The sequence below is a fragment of the Ambystoma mexicanum genome, chromosome 11, assembly GCF_040938575.1.
Source record: "Ambystoma mexicanum isolate Mex_15411 chromosome 11, UKY_AmexF1_1, whole genome shotgun sequence".
In the NCBI taxonomy this organism is placed as follows: Eukaryota; Metazoa; Chordata; class Amphibia; order Caudata; family Ambystomatidae; genus Ambystoma; species Ambystoma mexicanum.
In genome coordinates this window covers 784,042,959-784,067,555 of record NC_090934.1, presented here as the reverse complement: position 1 = coordinate 784,067,555, position 24,597 = coordinate 784,042,959, and positions in this window count along the sequence as shown.

Here is a 24,597-nt window from a genome sequence, read left to right as displayed (position 1 = left end):
CCCATCACCAGTGGCTGTGCACATTGTATGCTTCAATACATCATTCCTCCTACTTCTCTGTGCTCATACAATTACAAAACACCATGAAAGTGCACAGAGGTGGATGGGGAGTTTAAAGGGGAAGGATGACCATGAATAAGAGCAACGATCATTAATCATGACAATAGTACAACACGTACAGTTACAAAATTCAATCAGAGAAGTGCCTACTTTGTGTTGTCCGTGCATAAAACGTGAAATTATACAGGTGTCACTCAAGGTGCACCACAGTTATAGCATGCCTGATTGCATTGACAGGCGTGTCTCAATTTAGGAAAAAGAACCAGTTCATGCATGACAACATCAATTCCGTACAGCTATAAACAAAAGAGCTACATGTACCAGAATGCACCACACCAAAGTGAGAACAAGCACAGTCAAGCAAACCCACAACACCTGATTCCCAGACAGAGAATACTTATTCTCCCACCCACATAACAGCATTTGTCAGCACATCCATTGTCCCAGTCCCCTGCCTGTTAGAACCACACAATCACACCTGGATCTCATTATAAATCTAAAAGTACCCTAGTACATGGACATCCTGTTATTATTTCTTTGTAACACAATAATGACATATCCAGCAGTTCCATTTGTGTCAGTTGTACTAAACGGGTCAGAGGGCCTGTTGTCTGTAAATGGGCCGTGTGAATGCCACTGCAGACCACACACCCAACACGCAGTTGGACAAAGTGCATTTCAGGTACCTGAAAAAGGACATATGATAGCTAAACGACATGTTCATGTGCATGTTTGTCCATCCAAATGAACACTATAAAGCCTGTGCCAACATGACATGGCCAGAAGAATGACATTGTACACTTTCTGTTGCCCCTGTGCAGGTGATGCTGGTTACCCCTTGATGCCATGGTTGATGATCCCTGTAAGGCAACCACTCAACATCCATAAGCAGGCATACAATCGTGCCCATGTATGTACTCGGTGCACCATTGAACAGCCATTTGGCCTGTTAAAGGAGAGGTTCCGCTGCCTGAGCAGATCGGAGGAGCACTGATGTACAGCCCGGAAAAGGTGGGAAAGATAGTGCTTGCCTGTGCCATGTTGCACAACATGTACCCCCGAAAGGGACATGCACCCACCAGAGGCTGAGGACGACGGTGATGATGATCTGGCAATTGCACAGCGCCGTGATGGCATGGATGTACGTGTTGCATGAGATGAACCTATACAGCACTACTCACCTGTCACACACATGCACATAATATGTATGCAGGTTAGGAACTCTCAACCCACCTAAACAAGCATGGCCCATCATTACCCTTTTACGGGTCCTGGCTTTCTTACCCCTCTATATCAACTTTAGCATTTTCTATTGTAGGCGGAGGAGGGGGGTAGTGGTTTTGCCACGGGAAGAGTGGAGCAGAAGTAAAGGAACCCCGGAAGTAAGTTCATTTTACAGGCCGTAATCGGCCCTTAGCGAGATCTCCTGGGTGGCCCACCTCTTTAGGTCGGTTCCCAGTTCTTTAAAGAGGGGAATATTCACTGAGTATACCTCTCCCGGGAGGGCTGGTATGTGTACCCTAGGTCATATATAGCTTTCTCGTTCCAGTGAATAGGGCATGAGGGTCGGAGGATATCTATTTCCTCTGAGTTCAAGCCCACCCCCAAGGCTGAAGATTTGTGATAATTAATAGCGAACCCCGCAACCTTGCCAAGCCTGTGTAGTTCCAGAAGGGATTGTTGAAGGGAGGGCTGGACATTTGTTAAGGTGAGCAGCACATCGTCCGCATAAAGAGAGTGCTTGTGCTGTTTATGGCCTACCCGAACCCCTTGGATGGCAAAGTTGTTTTGTATCTGCTGGGCTAAGGGCTTTATTAATACAGCGAACAGTAAGGGGGATAAAGGTCACCCCTGCCTAGTCCCACAGGTTAGCAGTATGGGCACTGTTTGTCCTTGGTTAACCCGAAGAAAGGTTTTTGGTGAGCTGTAATTGGCCAGGACCATTTTGTAAAAGAGTGGGCCAAACTGAAAAGCCTCAAGGGTTAGTTGCAGGAAGGAGCAATCAACTTTGTCGAACGCCTTGGTTGTGTCCAATGCCATTAGCGCCATGTTGCAGCGGTCTATGGTCGCTACCTCCACCAGGTTCAAGGCCCGCCGAATGTTATCCCCTGTCTTTCTACCTAATATGAAGCCATTTTGGTCTGAGTCAATTATTTTAGGTAGGACTGTAGGTTTCAGTAAAAGAATGGTTGAGGAGATCTGCATTGATGGGGTAGTAGAGCCAGATTGACTAAAGGAGTTAAAGAGGGCCGTAAGTTTGGGATTTAGAATCTAGTTGAGAACCCATCAGGGCCAGTAGTTTTTAAAGATTTCATCACTGACTCTACTTCTTCACTAGTGATCAGGGAGTCTAGGGCTTCACTGTCTACCTCTGTGAGGTGTGGGAAGGAAGCACCTTCAATGTATTGTGTTTGTTCGGCCAGGTTGTGGGGGGCGCTGTCATGGTTTTGATCAGGTGGGCTGCTGACAGCTGTAGTTTGGCCTCTTCCGCAGATTGGACACTACCCTGCGAGTCTCGTAGGCCTATTATTGTAGTTTGTTTTTTAATCAAGAATTTACTAGGTTGATAATTTTTTGCATAGTAGCGTTGTTTGGTTTTAGGAAGGGACTGGGCTGTTTCTTTACCGTGATGGGCTTCCAAATAGTTTCGGGCGACCTGCAAGGAACGATGGGCTTTAGGAGACCAACCCTTTTTATGTTTCCCTTCCGCTTCTACTATTTCCCTATCTAGTCGGGTTCGGGCCTCCAGCCTGCACTTCCGATAGGCTGCAGCGTGGGCTGAGTTCCCCTCTGATCACAGCTTTTCTGGCGTCCCATGTGATTGCCGGTGAGGTAAGTTCTGTGGGGTTCTCCTGGAAGTAGGCCCGAATGGCTTTGGGGATCACATCCCTAAGCCTCATGTCATTCAGGATCGGGTCGTATCGGGTCCATTGGGTCTAGGGATTTTTTGAGTCATGAAATCGGGATGTCAAGAGGACTGGTGTATGGTCAGATAATATTCTCGGTTTTATGACCACCTCATCGACGTAGAGCATGAGTTGGGGTTACCAGGAATAAGTCTATTCAGGAGGAAGTTCGGTGTATGTGCGAGAAGAAGGAGAAATCTCTTTCCCCGGGTGCAGCACTCTCCAAACATCAACCACCCCCAAAGCTTTAAATAGGTTTAGGAGACCTATTGCAATGTTTAAGTCTTTTGATGTGGGTGGGTGTGTTCCGTCCATCAGGGAGTCCGGGACCCCATTAAAATCCCCCCCTGGTGATCACCTGACACTCGAGAAAGGGGAGAAGCTTAGATTCCAGTTCCAGGAGAAAGGTTTCTTGCCCCTCATAGGGGGCATAGACAGAGATCAATGAATATGGTTGGCCAAATAACATACCCATCATCCCTGTGTAGCGACCCTCCGAGCTGTACAGCGTCTCCAGTTCCCAGAAGAATCGCTGTACTGCCTTTTTTCAACCCATTGGAGGCTAAGTATTGAGTTGGAAAGTTTCTGTTTTCTGAGGCGGGCCACATCAGGTAGAAGAAGATAAGCTTCTTGTAAGAATACCACAGAGCCGTGGAGGTATTGCAGGCATTGAAGAGTGGCTCTGCGCTTAGCTGGAGTGTTTATGCCCTTAACCTTGAGCGATATGAAGTTCAGCTTCTGATATGGTGGAGGCGTTGCACAAGAGACTGATTTTGCCGTGGGGGGGGGGGTGGATTCAGGCAGATCTCATCAACCATCTAGTTCTGTCACTGCCACAACTCCATTTGGAAACCGGGTTTTTAAGCAATGGAAAGAGTCTGTCGCCACAGGAGTGGGCAATGTTCCACCGCTGACCCGTTGTCCATGGGATTAGAGGTCTTTTTTCATCCTGGAAATAGAGCAGATTGAAAGCCAAGAGGTGGCAGCCAGACCACCTTAAACTGGTGGAGAGTACAACAACAATTAGGCTCCCTCAAGAATAGTTCAGGGAAAGCAAATGTATGCTTCTGACCACATTCGATCTGGAGAGCCATATAGCAGTTGTGCCTAACACTACTCTAAACTGCAACCGCCTCTCTAACCTAAACCTGTGACACACATTCATTCATAACCAACAGGAACATGTACATCCAGACAGAATGACAGGCCTACAAGTCCCATAATGACTTGTAGGGTCACATATTTTTAAATGCATGGATGCAGGGCATGGTCATTTACTGCAAACGCCTCCACATTATCACTGCTCATGTGTAAGATGTGCTGTGAGAAACACCCAACTTACTTCAAACAATACAAGGACAGATGTTTAAATGATAGATCCAGCATGCAGAATTCTGTTGAATCCTTTTGGTCTGCAGTTTGTGAATGCTACCATTGCTATCCCACTCTCTTTTATCGTACATGGTGTCTTTCACCAAATCAACATTCATGCAGCTAAAGCCACCTACAAAAAGGTATGATAACCAGACTGTGCAGCTTCCCATAAGTAATGAGAAAGACATATCTCATGGTGAGGTTTTACATGACAGATACCTAGGCATGCAGGCCTAATTGTTTCATTGCCAAGATAGATGGCAAGGCCTCTAAATACCAAGTGTGTTTGGCACTTTCAGGACCATGTTTGTACTTCTACTAACTCTATACCATCTGTATTCCCAACAGGTACCCACCACCAGCAGTGAGAGTGATACTTCTAGGATCAGCTCCAGCTGCGAATGCGCCACCACGGAAGACACCATGGCAACATGTAGCACTTGCACTACTGTCACCACCACTGCCTTTTACCACTGCCACAACTCCAAGTACCACTGGCAGCCCCTCCTCCACTGTCATCACTCCTGCCAACACCATCATCACTGCTGGCTCGCCTCTTCCCCAATCACCCTCTCCACTTCTGCAGCACTAGCCATGTCAGATGGTGAGGGGCTGTAGCAATATACCCACGTGGAAGCAGCCTTCCACGTAGACCATATACGAGAGCGGAACCCCCAGGATCCTCCCCTTCGTCAACTTGAGGGTGAAGCCAAGATAACAATAGATACTGATGGAGGTGCTGCTGGTGTTAGATCCCTGTCCATGGCTCCACGTCACCACCTGTAAGGGCCAAAGTGATCTGCCCCACTGCTGCTTTGGGCCTCCTCGCCTGTTATCAACATCATACAACACTGGACAGGCTTAGAAAAATAGGCAAAATTCAGGGTGGTGAAAAGCAGGTGGCAAATTAGACATTTAAGGAACTTATAGCATCAAGAAGGCAGCAGTGAAGTTGGAGAAGAAGGTGGGGAAGTATATCTCCTGCCAGTACAACATCCAGGATAACCTGACAAAAGCATGAACTCTTCAGAGACAGGATGAGGGAGTCTGCAAACTCTGTACAAATCCCTCTCCCTGATATTCTTGAGAGGATGGAGCTGGCAATTGCCCAGCTAGTGAGCCTAGCCGGAGCAGGTCATCAGCCTCCTTCTACACCCCTGAGGACTCCACTATCACAAGGCCCTACCGTCGGACCTTGTGGACTACCAGTTTATCCCATGCTACTTGATCTGGGTGGGGAAAGAGTGTATGAAGGCGCTAGATTTAGTGGTTGCCAGGATATATAGGTAGTCTTTAGTGGGGATTGATGTTGGGGTCAGGAGAGAGGGTGGGTATTGTTGGTGATGGGTTCACACTATTTTTGATAAAATAAACCTCAATTAGACATGATGACTCTGCTCTTGGTTTTATTTAAAGTGAATGAGGTTGGTGGAGTCAGCACTATGTTAAGATAATTAATTTCTTGTTGAGTATGTCCATTAGCGTATTTTTTCATTCAACAATGGCAAGGAGGAACTTCCTCTTCCTCCTCCTCCTTCACTTCCTAGTCACAGTCTGGATCCTACTGCTCCAGGTTTGTTATGGGCACACAGTGACTGATCGCTATATTGTACAACTTGCAGCACAGGAATGATATTCTTGCCAACCTTGTTGAGGCTGTAAAGCAGTGCACTGCATGTATGATGCAGGCCCAGGAACCAGGGCTTCAGAAGACCAAATTAGCTTTCTACAGAGTATGTTTTTGTATATGTGCCCAGTACTAGTTCTTCTTATGCTGTGTTCTGGGGTCACAGATGGGAATTCTAAGCCAATGCAGGAATCTGTCTCCGGCAACTCCTTTAGGAAAATTATGAATAGTAGTCTAAGTTACTATGAAACAGACATTGGATGTTGATCAGGGATAGTTTGCATTCTATCACTGTGAATGACTATCTTGCACGACATATCCTAGTGTATTGCCATGAAATTGCTGTCATTGTTGAAGGCCCAGGGAGGGGGTGAAGTGCAGGGAACAAAGTGTAGGGATTTGGGCAGAAGCATGTACATCATCCACTCCTGCACATGCCTGTAGCCGAGATTACCCCTATACATGTTGCTCCGTTAAGTGATTTTGCTTTCTGGCCTTTCATGTGTTTGCCTGCACCTGGGCCTTGTTTGGTCTGTCCTGCCAGTCAAAGGCTCCAGATGTTGCTTTGAGCTTTTTCTATCTGACTAAATTGTCCTTCAGATTTGGGAAATACAAGTTCATAAACAATATGTTGGGCCATCATGGTGTACCCAATTTGTGACTGGCGGTTGTTGATTTCTTGTAATAATATGTACTTCATGTTTCAATGCAGCATTTGCACTGCTTTACCATACCAAGGAACCTTTACCAAAACCCCTTGGCTGGAATACATTTTTGGAGGTATTTTGTTTGGCTTTCAGTCTTTTTTCTAGACCATAATGAGTCAGTAAATACCACATGCATTTTCAGAAAACTCACCATGCAGTGTTTTCTGCATTCACTGCCTTCTAAATTCTGCATGCATAGATGTTCTATTTTGCATATCCAAATCATTATAAGAATATTAGACAAAGCAAGTGATATTAGAAATACCAGCTGTTGAGGGAGGCGCTGTTGCCCACGGGAGAAAATGGCCGCTCCTGTGTGAGCTCCGGAAGGGGACCAGGGCCGTAATGCAGATATAACTGTTCAAAGGGTCCGGTTCTACTTCTATGAAACATGGATTGAATGGCAACCACTACTGAACGGGACTGCGAAACCTGGAAGCCAAAGGTGAACGTCTCTCCGAGATAAAGCATTATACAAACTCCACGGAAAGCGGGGAACAGAGCCTGAAGTCAAGCTGGAACTCGAGGGGAGGAGCCCGTGGAAGTAGGCGCGCTCGGCACCCAAGACACCGGAGGCCCATTGATATTGGGGCCTGCTGCGGGTGCTCCGCTCTTCGTAGACCCCCCACTGGCTCCCGCCATCACCCTCCATCAAGCACCGCTGAACGGCCGGTGCTCGGTCCGTGCCTGGCGACGAGAATCCACCGACAAACTGCAGGAGCGGTACCCCCTCAGCGAGCACAACGCAGATAAGTGGGGCGGCGAGGGGGAGGTGGCAGCACTGCACTAGACGCGAACCCCACGGCCCCCGCAATATATTTGGGGCGAATTACGAACATACACGGCAGACAGAAACGATTAGAAAGAATTTTTGATTGTACGTGGCGGACATTGTGTACGAAGGTGGGAAGTGAGGCCTTTCAGGGACACTCCAGAACCGTATCCTCACAACTAGCGGCCAGGGGGCTTTTTCACGACAGACCGTATTGAGCTCCTACCACAGCACTGGTGTCGCGACACCGAATACGCACTACCTGCAACAAGTATATTGACACCGACCCCCCACCTCTGATCAGGCCTGTTGTGTGCTGTGCACACTGGGGGCCACGACCGCACTTTGCAATTGCTGCTGTACTTCGATCAGAGAAGGCAGAGCCCGTTAATCCTGCTGAACTATCAATCAGAAAAGGAGGATAATGCCCAAGAATTTTGGTCACAAGAAGAACAAGGGGGCTATCGACAAATACACCATGACTATCCAGAAAGATCCAACACCCGAGATGGAGGAGGTAACGATCACCGCTCGACCAGCAGGCTACGCCGACCACGTTGATGGACCCTCAAGCGGTCTTCCATGCAATGCAACATGGTTTTGCAGCACTCAACGACAAAATTGACGGGATCACCGCAAACGTGCGTCCATTAAAACAAAATTGGACAAAACGACAACACGTATAACGGAGGCAGAAACAAGAATATCGGGCACCGAAGATGCCCTTGAAGCCCTGAAAAGCACGATATCCACGATGGCGATGGAATTAGGAACGGTGAAGACTAAATGCGAGGATTTAGAAGCGAGGTCGAGACGCAACAATATTCGCATAGTGGGGGTGCCGGAGGAAGTGATGAAGGGCTCCATGGAAAAGGGAGTTGAGGCCCTCCTGCGCACACTGTTGGTGGACCCTGGGTGGTCACCAATGTTCATTATTGAGCGGGCTCATAGGTCTCTTGCCCCGAAACCGAAGCCGGGAGCATACCCTAGACCAATCATAGCCCGTGTGATGAACTATAGGGACAGGGACCTGATACTGAGGGCGGCGAGGGAAAAGCAGGAGCTGAGATGGGAAGCCTACGTTATACGGATCTTTCCAGACTTCACACTGGCCGTACAACAAGAAAGGAAGCAATTCAATGGGGTTAAGAAACTGCTCCGGGAACGGTAGGTTCAGTACGCCATGCTTTACCCGTAAGACTTAAAATTCAATATCAAAACAAGATCCACTTCTTCACCTTTCCCGAGGAAGCCGCCAGCTTCATAGAGACACATATCCCCACTCCGTCGAGGAGCACTGAAGTTAATGAACAGGAGTAGTCTTCACGGGTGCACATTAACAGAATGTTCAACTAATGATGCATAAGTCCTGTAACATCGGCTCCCCCTTTTGGGGGCAGCTCTATGTGGGGGCGGGAATGTTTCAATAAGTGCAATATGCTGCATTGCAATGTCCCCCGCAGACAACAAGTGTGAGAGCAACGTATGGAACCGGTTACCTTTATTCAAGGTTTAGAAAAGCACAGGCCCTGGGAATCGCCGCAGGCCCCTCTGTAGCAGGTGCACATGCAGTTGGAGGGGGGGAAGGTTTGGGATCCTAAAAGCACAGTTGAAGTTAGGGGAACTGTGAGGGTGGGGCGAGGGGGAGAGTTTGACACGTTGGGCGGGAGTTATGTTATGGTGGGGAAGAATGTAAAAAGCACACAGGTAATGTACACTGGAAAAACTGAAAGTATTGTAAAGAAATATTCGCAAACACACGTTCACGATCACTTCATGTGGAATGGCTGAGGCAGGCATTGATGATATTAAAGTAATGAGCTGGAATGTTCGAGGTCTAGGCTCCAGAGTGAAGAAACGGAAAATTATAGCATACATTAACAGACAGACCCCCAAGATTCTCTTCCTACAAGAGATGCACATTGGGCCACAACAGGAGGGGCAGCTGGTTCCAAATTGGGGAACACACCAATGTTACACAACTTATTCGAAAAGGTCTAGAGGTACAGCAATCTTGTTACACAAGACCTTGCGGTTCACGTGCAAAGAAGTGGAATGTGATTCTGGGGGGAGATATGTGTTAGTACATGGTACTCTACGAGATAAAGAGATAGTCCTCCTTAACATACACGGGCCGAACATAGACGACCCGGAATTCTACTCCACAATCTTTGGGAAACTGGCAAACTTCCCTATGGCCCATTTGATATGCGGGGGGGCTTTAATACCATTCTTGATGTGAATATCGACCGTACTTCGACACAAGTGAGAGCGCTAACCAAAGCAGCACAGACAATTATCACACACATGGCAGATTTGAAACTGAAGGATGCATGGAGGACACTACACCCCTCTGTGAGAGGATACACATATTACTCGACAGTACACGACATGCACTCCAGGATAGATGTTTGGTTGGTGGATAACACAGTATTATCATGGGTCACAGACACTCAGATACTCCCCAGGACATACTCAGATACTTCCCCCACACTGATGGCATTGCGAATACCCGGCACCGCGGTGGGCAGGCCCCCATGGAGATTCAAACCGGCTGCGCTACGAGATCTGTCCTATAGAAACGCAATGGACCAGCACATACAAGAATACTTTGATCTCAATGAGAACTCAGTGTCCTCTCTCACGATATTGTGGCAAGCATTTAAGGTGTATATAAGGGGAGCATCCATATCAAAAGAAAGTGGCATCCTCAAAGACATTAGGAATAGATTGCAATGACTAGAAGCGCAAATAGCATCAATACAAGCCCAGTACATGCTTACTCCAACACCACAACTCACTTTAGATATAAAGAACAAGCTAGACGAATACACAGAGACAGCGGACCAAGAGATCCGCTACTTTGACAAACCGGCGGCTGCACGCTGCTACAGAGAAAGCGAACGCCCGGGGAGGTTGTCAGCCAGAGCAGTGAGGAGAGAAAGGGGATCAACAGATATCCCATGTATACAAACAGCGGATGGCTTGGTCACCACCGATCAGGGTAAGATAGGTGACGCATTCCACGCATTCTATGAAGAACTTTACTCACCTCAATCCGACGCTACGGATGCAGAGATTGAACATTATCTCAACCAAATCCCAACAACATTACTGGCGGAGGATACCAGGGAGTTGTTGGAGACTCCGATAACTGAGACGGAAGTTGTGGAGGCAATTGAGGCACTCCCCAACGGGAAGGCCCCTGGCACCGGTGGCCTTAGTGCAGAGTTCTACAAGGAGTTTAAACATCTGTTAGTACCCAAACTACTGGCCGTGTGGACATAAGCCCTAGATAATGGAGAGCTCCCCGAGACCACAAGATAAGCAGTAATAACGCTACTTCTCAAATCAGGGAAGCCCCCGGATGACTGCGGGTCTTATAGACCACTATCATTAATTAATACGGATGCAAAGGTCTTGGCAAAGATACTCGCCACTAGGTTAACACCTTTGATGCCATATATGGTCCACGAGGATCAGGCAGGGTTCATTCTCGGCAGGTCCACGCCACTAACATCAGAAGATGCCATGAGATCCTGACTACAACACCCTCAGATCAGCAGGCCATAGCCGTGTCACTAGATATGCATAAAGCATTTGATACGGTATCCTGGCCCTTCCTGTTCGGGGTCTTGAGAAATTATGGGTTCGGTCCAAACTTCCTGAAATGGATACAATTACTATACACAGGCCCCCAGGCCTGAATTAGAGTTAATGGCACCTTAACAGAAAAGCTTGAACTACGAGGGGGCACTAGACAGGGTTGCCCATTGTCACCATTACTGTTCGCCCTAATAATAGAACCACTGGCGGACATATTGAGGACTTGTTACAGCACATACGGGCTGAGGATAGGGAGTAAACTGCACATTATAAATCTATACGCAGACGACATTTTGCTATACCTAAAAGACCCAGACAGAACATTGGGGAGGGTCCTGGCAGAAGTAGAACGGTTTGGTAGATTCTCGGGCCTACGACTTAACCCCAACAAATCAGAAGTGTTCCCCATTACTGAAAAAACGAGTAAACCCCATGACCTGCATGGCCTACTGTGGTGCCCGACACATATTCTGTATCTGGGAGCGTGTATTGCTAGGACGGCTCAATTGTCGCGAGCACTAAACTATAGCCTGCTGGCAGACGCTCTATGTATTAAGTTAAAGCGTTGGAGTGCTCTCCCCATTTCCATGATGGGTAGGATCGCTTTAGTAAAAATGATAATTCTCCCAAAGCTTTTTTATCTATTTAGTACGGTGCTGGTCTGGCCGGGGCGGGCCTTATTTACCAAGATGTCTAGCGCATGTGTCTCATTTGTATGGGGTGGTCACCCTAGGGTGAGCTGGAGGGTTCTAACTGATGTCTACCCAAAGGGTGGTTTGATGGCACCGGACCTTGAACTTTACTACTTGGCTGAACAGGCACAATATGCTGCCCAGTGGGCTACAATATGTCTTAACCCAGCGGGCCCTGTACCGAGCCAGCCCGAAAAAGAGGTTGTGTTGGCGTTCCACCAGCTTACGAGGTCAACTCCCCAGCAATTACAACGCCATGAAACCATCAAAGGTGGTGACTAAGGCATGGGCCAAAATAGTTGAGATATTTGACACAGATAAGATATACCACCCGAGTATGCCGCTCTGGGGCGACCCCCAAACACCCTTGAGTATAGAGGGGGAAGTAGCCTGCCACTGGTCCTCCAGGGGCATATCACAATGGGGTCAACTGTTCACGGATGGGCACTTTATTCAGTGGGATGATATCAAGGACGTAGTGGGGAATACGCACGGGACCAGACAACAATATTCCCATATACAAGCAGCCATACAAAGAATATGTCCGACCTTTCCTAATGAACCATCGCAGAATATGGGATTGGGATATATGTTCATGGGGGGATCTCAAAAGATAACAGAGTCAGCACTGTATAAGATTACACTCCAAACACGCCCGATAGAGCAACGCACAACTAGGGCCAAGTGGGAACAAGACCTAAGAGAGCAAATTGAAGACAATGAATGGTCCCGACACTGTGCACTTACCAAACAGATTTCATGTAATTCTAGATACAGGCTAATTCACTATAAGATAATACAAAGAACACACTACACTCCTATGAAGCTCAAACGCATATATCCGACCATGTCCGGGAACTGCCCGAGATGCAATGCTGAAAATGCAAACATTTACCATATGTTATGGGCATGTGTAAAACTGAGGGGATATTGGGAGGAGGTGTGTCTGGCCCTAGATGGGATGGCAGATCAACCAGTGGAATGGACCCCATGGATGTGCCTGTTGGGGGTAGTCGAGAAAATGAACCCGATATGGCGTAAACTGTTGAACTTAAGTCTGCTCCTAGCCAAAAGGGCGATTCTGCTCAAATGGAAAAGTGCAACTCCCCCAACCAAGGCGGACTGGGATAGAGACATGGTATGGGCAAACGATATGAAGGAACTATACATAGACTCGGTATTACCTGTTTCCCGGCCAAAGAATATATGGGAAAGATACAAACTGTACCTACTTGAAAAGGCCGAGCAAGAACACTCTGACTCTGAAAAGTAATTGAAATTGTATAATGTATGAACATATCAGTACTACAGCTAAGTGTTTGTATTAACTGTGTGCAACAAAAATAAAGAATTAAAAAAATAAAAAAAGAAATACCAGCTGTTTTTGCTGTTGGTTCAAAGGCTTCGAATTCGGTCGCCTCGAAGGTAGTCGAAGCTACGGAAGACCAGAATCCAGCTGCTTTGGCTTTCTATGAGTGCTGCAAGTCACAATTCAGGGGCTCTAGGAGAGGGTGAGTCAGTTCCTCTTCACTCCCAATCCAGGGAGTTTAGTTGGCACATGCCTGGTTCCTTCACTTCTAGTAAGGTCCCCTGAGGAGTGTGACAAGACCAGTACCCAGGCCATGTCAATAGGGGATGGGAAACTCTCACAGCCTGGGTGGGAGGTCTACCAAGTAGAAATACAGATCCGGTCCTATCCTATAGGTTGACTGGGACAGTTGGATGGGACCCAATTCCTGTCCCCCATTGTGCTAGCTTGTTTATGTGCAGTACATCTTTGTCTCCCTCCATGTTTCCTAGACAAGATGCTCACTTTATTCTTTGAATTATTTCTAGAGTAAATGAACATGATCCGAGCAATGGCAAGCGGGGGGTATCCAGCACCACACACTAGCCACATTGTCACCAGAGAATTGGATCCGAAAGAGTGAGAAGAAATCTCCAGCAACCCTGCTGCCTGTGTCCCACCGCCTGAGGCAGAGAACCTGCCTGGAGCGAGAGGGACACAGCACTACAATGCCTAGATAGTTGCAAGAGAGGTGATGCAACACAAAGCTATGCAAAGTTAACACACCCAACGAGCTGGAAACTCCCTAGACCACCAGGGACTAAACACAGTGGTGCATACCCCCACACAGACTGTACGTACCTACGGGGAGACCAGCCCAATTCCCCTTTAACATGAACTTGAACATTCTGCTCCCTGAGCCTCCATCACTATTTTGTGGCGGGCCCGCAAGGAGGAAAGCGGTAGGGCTTATCCTACTATTTAATGTATTTGCTGCTTTTAACACCTCCCATGCAGGGAAGACTGGATCAGATTGGTCAGGGCAAGTGATCCAATAGCAGTTGAATGGAGAGCATGAATAGGGCAACAGGAAGCAGGAAGTGGTAGGTTGTTTGAGTGAGATCAGAAGAGGAGGTGGCAGACCAAGAGAGCAGCAGGAAGAAGGAAGGAAAAGCAGTGTGTGTATGTGATTTCTGGAGTAGGCAAAGTATTGGTTAATGAGTGCAAGTGGTACTACATTTTGAGTGTGCATGAGCGGATAACGAGTGTGGCTAGGAGAGAAAGAGTAGTGAGTGTATGTGAAGTGCTTGGGTGAATGGAAGGGGGTGTTTGAGTAGAATGGTGGGTGAAGTAGTAGTTGTAGTAGGGAGAAGGGAGTTATAGTAAGGAGGATGGTGTTGTAGTAAGGAGGATGGAGTTGTGCGGCTGAGGGAGTTGTCGTGTGGAGGATGGAGTTGTAGTGTGTAGAATGGAGGAGTTGTGTGGAGAAGGGAGTTCTAGTGCAGAGGAGGGAGTTGTAGTGCTGAGGAGGGGAATGAAGCGTGGAGGAGAGAGTTGTAGGGTGGAAGAGAGTGTATGAGTACCAGGAATGCAGATCAGATATCAAAGGGTGGAGGGGAGGCTTAGGGAGAAATATCCGAGGGACAAGGAGGAAGACAGAGAGAGGAGAAGGAGACAATGGGGGTGGAGATGAAAGGAAGAGAGTAGTAAGAGGATAACATCAGGAAGTGACAGTGAAAGGAGTACAAGAGCGTGATAGAAAGGAGATTGAATCAGACCAAGTGTCTGTAAGGCTCAATATAATTCCCCCGGTAGACTTCTACCCTCTGGATAGAGTACGGACAGTTGGGAATTTCCTGAGGGAGTTCAGCTAGATATGGAGTTTGGTTGTTAGCTCTTCATATTATATTATGTTAATATGATATATACAGTACACTGCTAGCATTTACATAGTCTCCAGGTGCTCTTTACTCCTAGTATTATTAAGAACATAGACAGTAGGATGGAATCAGCTGTATATAACAAACTGGGGAGTAGGGACCTCTGGGTTAGGGAGGACTGGTGCCTTCTAGACTAAATAGAGAGGGACAGTCATAGGGTCCATTGAAATCTTAATAAAAACACTTGAATCTTCTAAAAGTGTTGGAGCAATCTGTGACAGGAGCCTGGTTCCAGTGCAACTCACAGAGTGCATGCCTTGGTCCAACCGCAATCACCCCCCAATGTTCCCTGGGGATGGTTAGGGGCCAGAGCTTGTGTCTGCCTCGGAAGTACTCTTTCTTCACTTCACAACTTTGGAATGGACTGCACTCCTAATAGAGGAGAGCCTTTCCTTATGAAGGTAAAAGGGCATGGGGAACTAGTCAAAAGCAAGCCTGATATGAGAGGTCCAATACTTGTCAATGGGACAAGTGACATTTGCCTTATTGTGCTATACCCAGATTACATAGTTCTGCAAGAAATGGAGTGGACAGGAAGGAGAGAGAGCCCATAGATCAGCCATATGGTGAAGCCCTTATCTGTCCTCTTTAGCAACTCTAACCCCATCCTTTCCAAAGCTTGCAGCTTCTTAAAAGCCCTTTGTTGTGCAACACCCTATTGTGAGGCTGGCCTTTCTTATGGGAGTGCATCTTTGAAGTATGGTTCATAGGCATTCTCTTGGTGAGAGTTCCTGTGCTTGAGGGATGGTATTAACTATCCTCTCAGAGAATTAAGAAGCAGCTTTCCTACCTAATGTCTCACTTGCTGACAAAGAGACAGACATGCTAGCCATTAATCCACATATACTGTCCAGAGCTGACCTGAGCTCACAGGGTTGACATACGTATGATACCAATTTGATATGGTTGTAATAACTGTGCGCAGTCACCATACCAAAACCAGGTATGGCTTATTCTTAGCAACTACCTTGCTACCAGACGGAGAGACTCACAATTACTATGCTTTGGATCAGAGGTGCAGAAGTTAAATACAATATTTTTGTGTCACAGCAGCTGTCAAGAAGCCACATGTTACCTTTGAACATCACCTTTGCCACTGGAGAGCAGGTGCTGCAGTTGTCAGGAGACAGATGCAACAGGACACATGAGTTCACTATGCTTTTAGCATGGAGCTTTATGAAAGGGAGGTCTGATTAGCAGAGCACTTTTTCAGAGATTAATTTACATTTTTGGTCTAAGTCTCACCCTAAAACCTTATTGGACAATTTTTAAAATCCCTAGGTTCTTAAGACAATCCTCTCGTCTATTAAAAATAATTCTACCTAATAATTTAGGCAATGAATCTAAGAGTGATATAGGCGATACCACTTGGGGACAGACTTAAGGGTATTTTTATAGGAATTAATATTCAACAATTACTCCGATAATGGCCACTTTGCAAAATCTAGGTAAAAACAACTAACAATTAGTAGAGCCCAGAGATCAGGATTTGATATGAACATACATCATAATGTGATCAGGTCCTGGAAATCTGTTGTTTACTTGCATGGACAATTCACAAACAATTTCCCTTAGAGATGAAGTAATATTAGAGGGTCTAAATGAATTTTCATCAGGAGAGTTACCTTACCGTTAAAAGATAAACTGCTAGCATCATTAATTTCCTTTTCTGTACCCATCAGACAATATGAGTTGAAATGTTTGACCAAAACATTCTATTCATGGATTCTCACTAAAGCATAAAGTGGGCTTCTTGATATAATTTCCCAAAATACTCTAGTATCTTTATCTTTCAAGTCCACAAGTACCTCAACCATGTTTTCTTATCAACCCTTAATCTTTACCTCCTTAAACCTTGCTGGCATACATTTGGTGCCATCCTGGTACCCACTCCAATTGAACCAATCTTTGAGCTCTGATTTAAGTAATCTTCATTCCGTTGCAAATTGTGAGGTGAATTGTTGGGAAAGTCTGCACAGTATCCAAAAGAGATTCAACATCAATGAGGAAGTCGTAGCCAGTTATGGTATTGTTCCAACAGGCCATAACATTAGCCAACCCTACAGTAATATTTTTTAAGGGTCTCTTCTCCATTCTAATAACCCCATCTTAAGTTCTTCCTATTATTTGTAACTGTGACCGAAGTCACTATCTTATTACTATGTGGAATTCGGGACTCAGTTTCTAATCTCCACGTAGGTTTTAATAAGTTATGATCAGTCTTGTGTCTACTGAGTAGCTCCACTATATTTCTCCAATGCTGTCATAAAAAAATTCATTATGGAGCCAATATTGTTTTTATTGTATGTATAACAGCTGACCAATTCTAAGATATGCAAACCTTGATAGGGTGCATACCTGTTTTAACTAAAAAGGGTAGAGATGTCAGATATAATAGCCCCCTGTTATGCAGATTTACCTCATGTACACCATCTTCCTTGACTAAATCCTACAAAGTTCCTTTACCTAGTGTGGTGAACCAGAAGAAAGAGCCGGACAACTTAATGACATGTGCAGTGTGGTTTTATTTTAAAAGAAAAACATCTCCTAACTTGTCCTATCACTATGAGGAGAGTTACCTACCTAACAAAACTAAAGCTAAAGGTGTACATCCAGTCCAACATAAAAAGTATTTTGTCTGAAACCTAACAAACTAATTGGCCCTACCACTTTAGAAAAATACCTAACTAAATGAAAAAACATAGAGGTTGCACAACAGCCTCAGTATGAGCTTCGGCCTCGCCCCACTTGTAGTACCAAATTCCCTCGGAATCGCAATGGAATATTCTCCACAATCTTTATATCGAGTTCTTTGTATAAAGTTATAATTATCTTCTGTATGAAATTCATTCTCTCCTTGATTAAAGACAAAACACAGTCTCTAACTTTTACATGTTCTAATCCCTTCAGTATTACTTGAAAAGACACTTCTTTCTTTCTCACCTTTGTGGTATTGGGACTTGCCAAAGTCCGGTGGCGCTGTGGTCAATATCTTATTTTGCTAGTACACAATTTCTCTTAAGGCGTCTGCCCAGTTGGGTAACACAACTCTCTGGGGTTTCTTGTACTTTGATATCTGTGCTGCATAGCATTCATATTTGGTTTGATCTCTCTCAGTGTAGGACTTGTGTCTGTCCTTCTTTGATACTCTTGTTGGCTATTCCAGCTTTTATACACAATGTTTATATCTTGTTTCCTTTGGTTCAGTAGGGCCATGTGCCCGTTAGCTTCTCTTAAGATTGTATGTGTTTTATGGTTATTCCACTCTTGAATTACAGTGTTCGTCTTTCTCTCAATCAGGTTTAGTGGGGCTGTGCCCCTTTTTTCTTTTTTTTTTTTAAATACAACAATTTATTTTTTTGAAATAATAACATAACAAAAACACATATGGTATTGCTTGGTTAGACATCATCAAAAGAATATCACCAAAGTCACCAGTATAACAGCAAAGAGAAGACTCCATGAGTCCCAGTTCATCATCATACATGACACATGGTGAAATTGAAAAAATAATAACATTCCTCAACGTGCCCCATCCCACTGAGCCCTGAACTTCTGAAATGTCTGAGGATACCCCCGAGCACTGAAAACCTGCTTCTCCAGGGACATAAACCTGTCCTCCTCGGCAGTCCAACGATTGAGCCGTGGCTGATCCGCCGACCCCCTAGTTGCTGCAATGATTCTCTTTGCAAGCCCTAGCGTGACAGACAAAAACAACTTTTCATATTTTGTGAACCCTGCTTCTCCCCAAATCTCGACCAACACCAGCTTCGGATCGCAGGGCACCTCAGAGCCCAGTAGTGAAGTCAACCTGTGAATACATTTTTCCCAGAAAATGTGTATTTGTTCACATTCCCACAACAAATGGAAGGTACCGCTCACTCTCCCTCATCTCAGACAGGCTTCACTTTCTTATTCCCCATTGCTGTCTGTGAATAATAAACCAGATGTAATATTTTGTACTGTATAAGGCAGAGGCTGGCCGCTATCACAACCTCCCACAAGAACATGAGAGCCTCTACCCATTCCTTGGAATCCAGTGACCCAACATCCCGCTACTATCTATTCCAGAGCCGGATCAGATCCTAGGCTCCAAATGTTGTTATCACGTAGTACAAAGTGGAGGTTCAGGAACGAGATTAGCTTCCAGGGGTGAAAATTGCAGAACCTCTTTCAGGGAGGGGAACTGAGAGCCCATAGCATGGGTAACTTGAATGTGTCTGTATCGCTCCCTTTCCGGTAGGCCATACATGTCTTGCATCACTCCAAAAGGCATAAGCCATCCCTCCTGCACCACATCAGCTATGACATGAAGTCTCCCTAGCCTCTGAAGTAACCCATTTTTAACAGCTCCGGTAGATTTGTATTATTCCAGAGGGGTTGGCCAAGGGTCAGTCTGCCTCCCCAGCCTATGTGTTGGTGTGCATCTGACCACATCTGTCGGGTGTCCCATAGCATCAATGGTAGGGCCGTTTTCCCTTTCCTACTGCCATGTAGCACTTCTCTGGGTGGCATCCCTCCCAATGATACCCTTTCAATCGTGATGTGTGAAAGCCTGGGGTCTCCATGTAACCAGTCATTCACTGCACCCAGCGGCCCAGTAGTATCACTGAAGGTTGGGCAAGCCTATTCTCCATTCCCATACAGGGCGCTGCAGCGTTTTGAGAGTGATATATGGCTGCTTCCTCCCCCCTGCTCCACAACAGCTCACGGAAGGCATCCTCAATCGAGGTAAAAAGCGTTTTAGGGACAGGGAGTGGGGCTTTCTGTAATACATTGAGAAACTTAGGGAGTGTCAACATTTTGAAAAGAGCCGCATTACCCTTGAGTTCTTGTATCTTTGGCGGCTATTCCAGCCTTGAATTACAGTGTTCATCTTTCTTACACTCAGGTTTAGTGGGGCTGTGCACCTGTTATTCTCCCTTGAGTTCTCCTATCTTTGGTGGCTATTCCATCCTTGAATTACCGGGTTCGTATTTCTTACACTCATGGTTAGTGGCAACATGCGCCCATGTCATTCTCTTGAGTTTTCGCGCCTGTGTCGGTTCCGGTATTCGTGGAAACCAGCAGTTTTACACCTTGCTCGCTTGTCCAAGTTGGCAACGTCTGCTTCCCGGTGATACATCTCTCAGCGGGAAAGGCAGTTGCTGAATGGAGCGCAGGACCACAGGCTCTGTTCCAATTTCGGGTCTCAGCGACATTGACTAGGGTTGGCAGGAGAGAGATGACTACTGTTTTTGACAAATTCAGCATTAGGCAGAGGTGATCTCTCTGGTGAGGGATTGCTGTGAGACTGTTTTTAATCCATTCCAAGATGGCTTGGGTGAAAGGAGAGAAATAGGAAAGGAAAGAAAAGGAGAGAAATATTTGAGTGTCGTCAGAAAAGAAGTGCATCATTGGGATGGAGAGAGAAGGATATTATTGGGTATTGTATTATTTTGGACTTTGGAGACAGAATATCATAAATCACTTTATAAACTTGTGTGTGACCCGACTAATTCACAGATACAATTACTGCCATTGCACATAGCTCTTACAGTAGTACGAACAGGGCTGCTCTATTTAAAGGCCCTAATAAGAGGGCATGCTGAAATAGTTTTGAAATAGTTTCCTTTCCAAAAAATAACGATTGTCTTGATGTGAATTTCAATGAGCAAAGCACATTTTCTTTAGATCTGAAGACATCTTTTGAGGGGCTAGTTCCTGACCCTAACAATAACCCTAACATTTCAATTTGCAAAACCACTATCTGCTGACCAGGTGGAAGAAAAATTCCCAGTACAGGTTTCTGAATCAATTGATCATGTGAGTGATAATTCAGATAGCAATTCCATGGTTGAAATATCAGTATGGGATCAAGGTTGCTGATCATATTACCATGCATGATGTTGACATGCTTGCTGTGAAGGAGACATGGCCTCATGATACTGCCCAGATCGCAGTCTCTCATGCACTGCAACCAGGGTACAAAATCTTCAAAGCAGATCGCACTGGACACCGAGGAGGAGTGGCACTCATTGTTAAAAAGCATTTTGACTGTCACTCCATAAACATCCCGAATATTGAGGGATGCGAAAACCTGCTTATTAAAATGAAAATCAATCCTAACTCCTCCCTGACAATACTTATATTATAGAAACCACCACAAAATCTACTTCTGTTTGAAGAGCAATAATTACTTGCATCATTGAACAGTATCACAAAACCTAAATCCCCAGTCATCGTACTAGGGGACGTCAATTTATGGGCAAAAGATACATCAGACTCACAAGAAGCATCTTTTGTATCAGCCCTTGAAACTATTGGTTTCTCTCAAATGGTAAAGGATCAGTCCCATAAAGGAGGTCATACGTTAGATTGGATTTGGACTCATACCCTGCAAAGCACTTCCACCATTACGCAGGCCTGTCCTTGGTCTGACCACCTGATGGTCAATATGATAATACAACTGCCGACAGACCCACCTAGGATAGACAGCAAGACAAGAACAGAGAAAAAATGTAGGAATTTTAAAAATATTTTGGCCCTTAACTTCTCTACATTGCTGACTTCCAACCTGGATTTAATAGAATCACGTGTACAATATCTTAATTAAACAATCCCCAAACTTATGGGCTGCCGCCCTGCACAAATTATTTACCTATATTGGGATAATAGGTGAAATACCACCATCATGGCGAACTAGCCACATATTGACCGTCCATAAAAAAAGGTGCATGGGACTGCCCAGGCAATTACAGGATGCTCGCAATGCTCGACACGTCATCAAATATATTTGCCAAAGTCCTATTGCAGGAACTAAATGCGTGGATATCTGAGAAACTAATTCTATCCCCCAATCAAATCGGATTCCGCACCAACTCAAGTACTACCCATGGACTTCTGTTATTATCCACTGCTATTGAACATTCTTGGACTAGACGTAATTTAGATGTGTATTGTGCATACATTGATTACTCTGTGGCGTTTGACACCGTACAGAGAAATAGATTATGGCAAAAACTGACTGACTGGGGCATCCCCCCTGGCCTTCTAAGGATGTTGATGTTGTTGCACGTGGACACCACTGTACGTATTCGCCTGAACACCACCGGTCGTCTGTCGGCACAGATGAATACATCCAGTGGTGTCAAACAAGGGTGTATGGTTGCAGCGAGTTTATTTAATCTGTATCTAGCAGACATGGGTGGAGTATTTTGCATTGCTGCTGCTAATCCTGTAAGAATTTCAGAGGTGATTTTGGGGTGGTTAGCATATGCTGACGATCTTATCTTGCTTGATTATACCCCTGCCGGCTTACAATTAATGCTGGACGCTCTAAATAGATATTGTATCCTTAATGGTCTATTGATCAACATTGATAAAAGTAAGGTGATGGTATTCACACAAAAACGTTGCCCAAAAACATATACGTGGACACTGAATGGTAAACCTTTAGAACAAGTTAGATCTTATAAATATCTGGGGATAATCATAGATGATCGTATGACATGGTCTGCTCAATGGACGACTTTACAAGCCCGATGTCAAACAGCCACTAACACCTTAAGCATATTTATTGGTAAGAACAGCGGCTATTCGATCTCTGCGATACTGACCATTTATGTTGCTAAGATAAGATCAATAATACTATACGCAATTATCATATGGGGACATAAATACATTAAATTGGTTGTGCAACTTGAAGCCTCCTTGCTTCGTAAATTGTTCCGTTTACCTCAATGTGTTAGCCTAGAATACTTATATCTCGAATTTAATTTGACAAGTATCTCTTACGTATTTACTTATCACTGTGTATTACATTTTGAGAAATTGTTATGGCTTAAAACCGAAACCATTACCGGTGCTTACGTAGCTGCTTACTTGCGCCTGGTCAATGGCACAATGTTTGGCGTAATGGGCGATTTGAAAAAAATCCATACTAAGTGGGTTAGTTATTTGCCCTCAAATGCTCAAATGAGTATCTATTCTGTGAAGGCAACTTTAAAAATGACCCTAAAAGAGGTCAGTGATGAACAGCAGTTAACAGACCTGTCAACAAAAACCAATAGTGGGGTCTATTGTAATGAATATGTACTGCGCAATTACCCTCCTAGATATATTAAGGCTTATCCAAGTCCTCGAATCGTGAGACAATATCTTTTATTGAAATTTAATATCTCAGAGGCACTTGAAATCAAAGGCGCACATTTGGTTATCCCTCGAGATCGACGCTATTTTCGTTTGTGTGGCATGAATGTAATTGAGACTCTGCACCACCTCTTAATTGTATGTGAATGCCTAAGTGCACTCCGGTATAGACACATGAAATCTTACAATAATCATTTTAATCCAGATGAAATTGAGAATCTCTGGCTTCTATTCATGAGTGGCAATGACATAATCTTGATGTATTTCATGGTGATATTTTATACTAAAATTGTACAGACTTTAAATTGTCTTGAATAATTATGTGAGACTGCATTATATCATTATGAATTATCTCAGTATTTCAGTACTAAGACAAGGTTTTATCATTGTTTGTCTTTAATTTTAAACCGTAAATGCTTGCTTTTATAAATATTACTGTAAATGTGAATGAAATGATATATAAAACATTTGTTTTGTTATAGGTATATCAATAAAATAAAATAAAAAATAGAATCACTTGATAACTCCACAGATCTCGTGACACATCTCTCCCATATGATTGCTTCCAACATTGACACTTTGGCCTTGGAAATAAACTTGGAAAATCAAGACTGAAGCCGTAAAAAACACATGGTTTATTGACAGCAACCTACATGCTAGGAAAATTAAAAGCGCATTGGAACGGGAGTGGCAGCAGAAGAAGCCCGGTCCTCTCACACTAAGTAAATATAAAGAGTCTGTGCATATATTTACAAATACTACAATTGAAGCTAAAACTAACAATTACAACCTGCGGATGAACAACACAAGGTGGGGTTATTATGACCCTGGCGGTAGCCGTGCCGGTAAATAACGGCATGTCTGCCGCCGGAGTCATGAATTCAACGGCACCCGGCAATGGGGTTTACGTGGCATTACAGCCACGGCGGACCCGGTACATCCCCATTGCCGGGTGCCGGTAATTATTACTCCCCATTTCATTTGAGTCCCATTGGACTCAATGGGAATGGGGAGGCCGGATGCACCGGCACCATTCATGAATGGTGCCGGTGCATCAGTCGAGGTCTGCTTGTGGGTGCCGGTCCACCTGCCAGGTCAGACGTGGTGGCCGGAAAGGCAACCGCTCGCAGAACTCGTAGTTTACCAGTCCGGCAACAACGGTGCCAGTAGCTTACTGGCACCGTTGTTACCGGACCTGCAAACTTGTAATGAGGCCCTAGATCTGGTTCTAATGAACTATTTAAAATCCTCAAAGAGTTTGAGAGTAATACCTGTCCATTTCCACGGATTATTAAAGACTCTGTTTGGTGTCAGATGGTACAAAACGAGTTTACAAACAAAACCACTGGCCATCAGCACGCCATTGTCGACCAACAGTCCTATCTAAAATCTAATAATGGCCACACAATGTCAAACAATCCTACTACAGTCAACACCAATTCCTCAATACCCAAGTTTGAATTTGGAACCGGCACAGAAGTTGAAATCCATGACA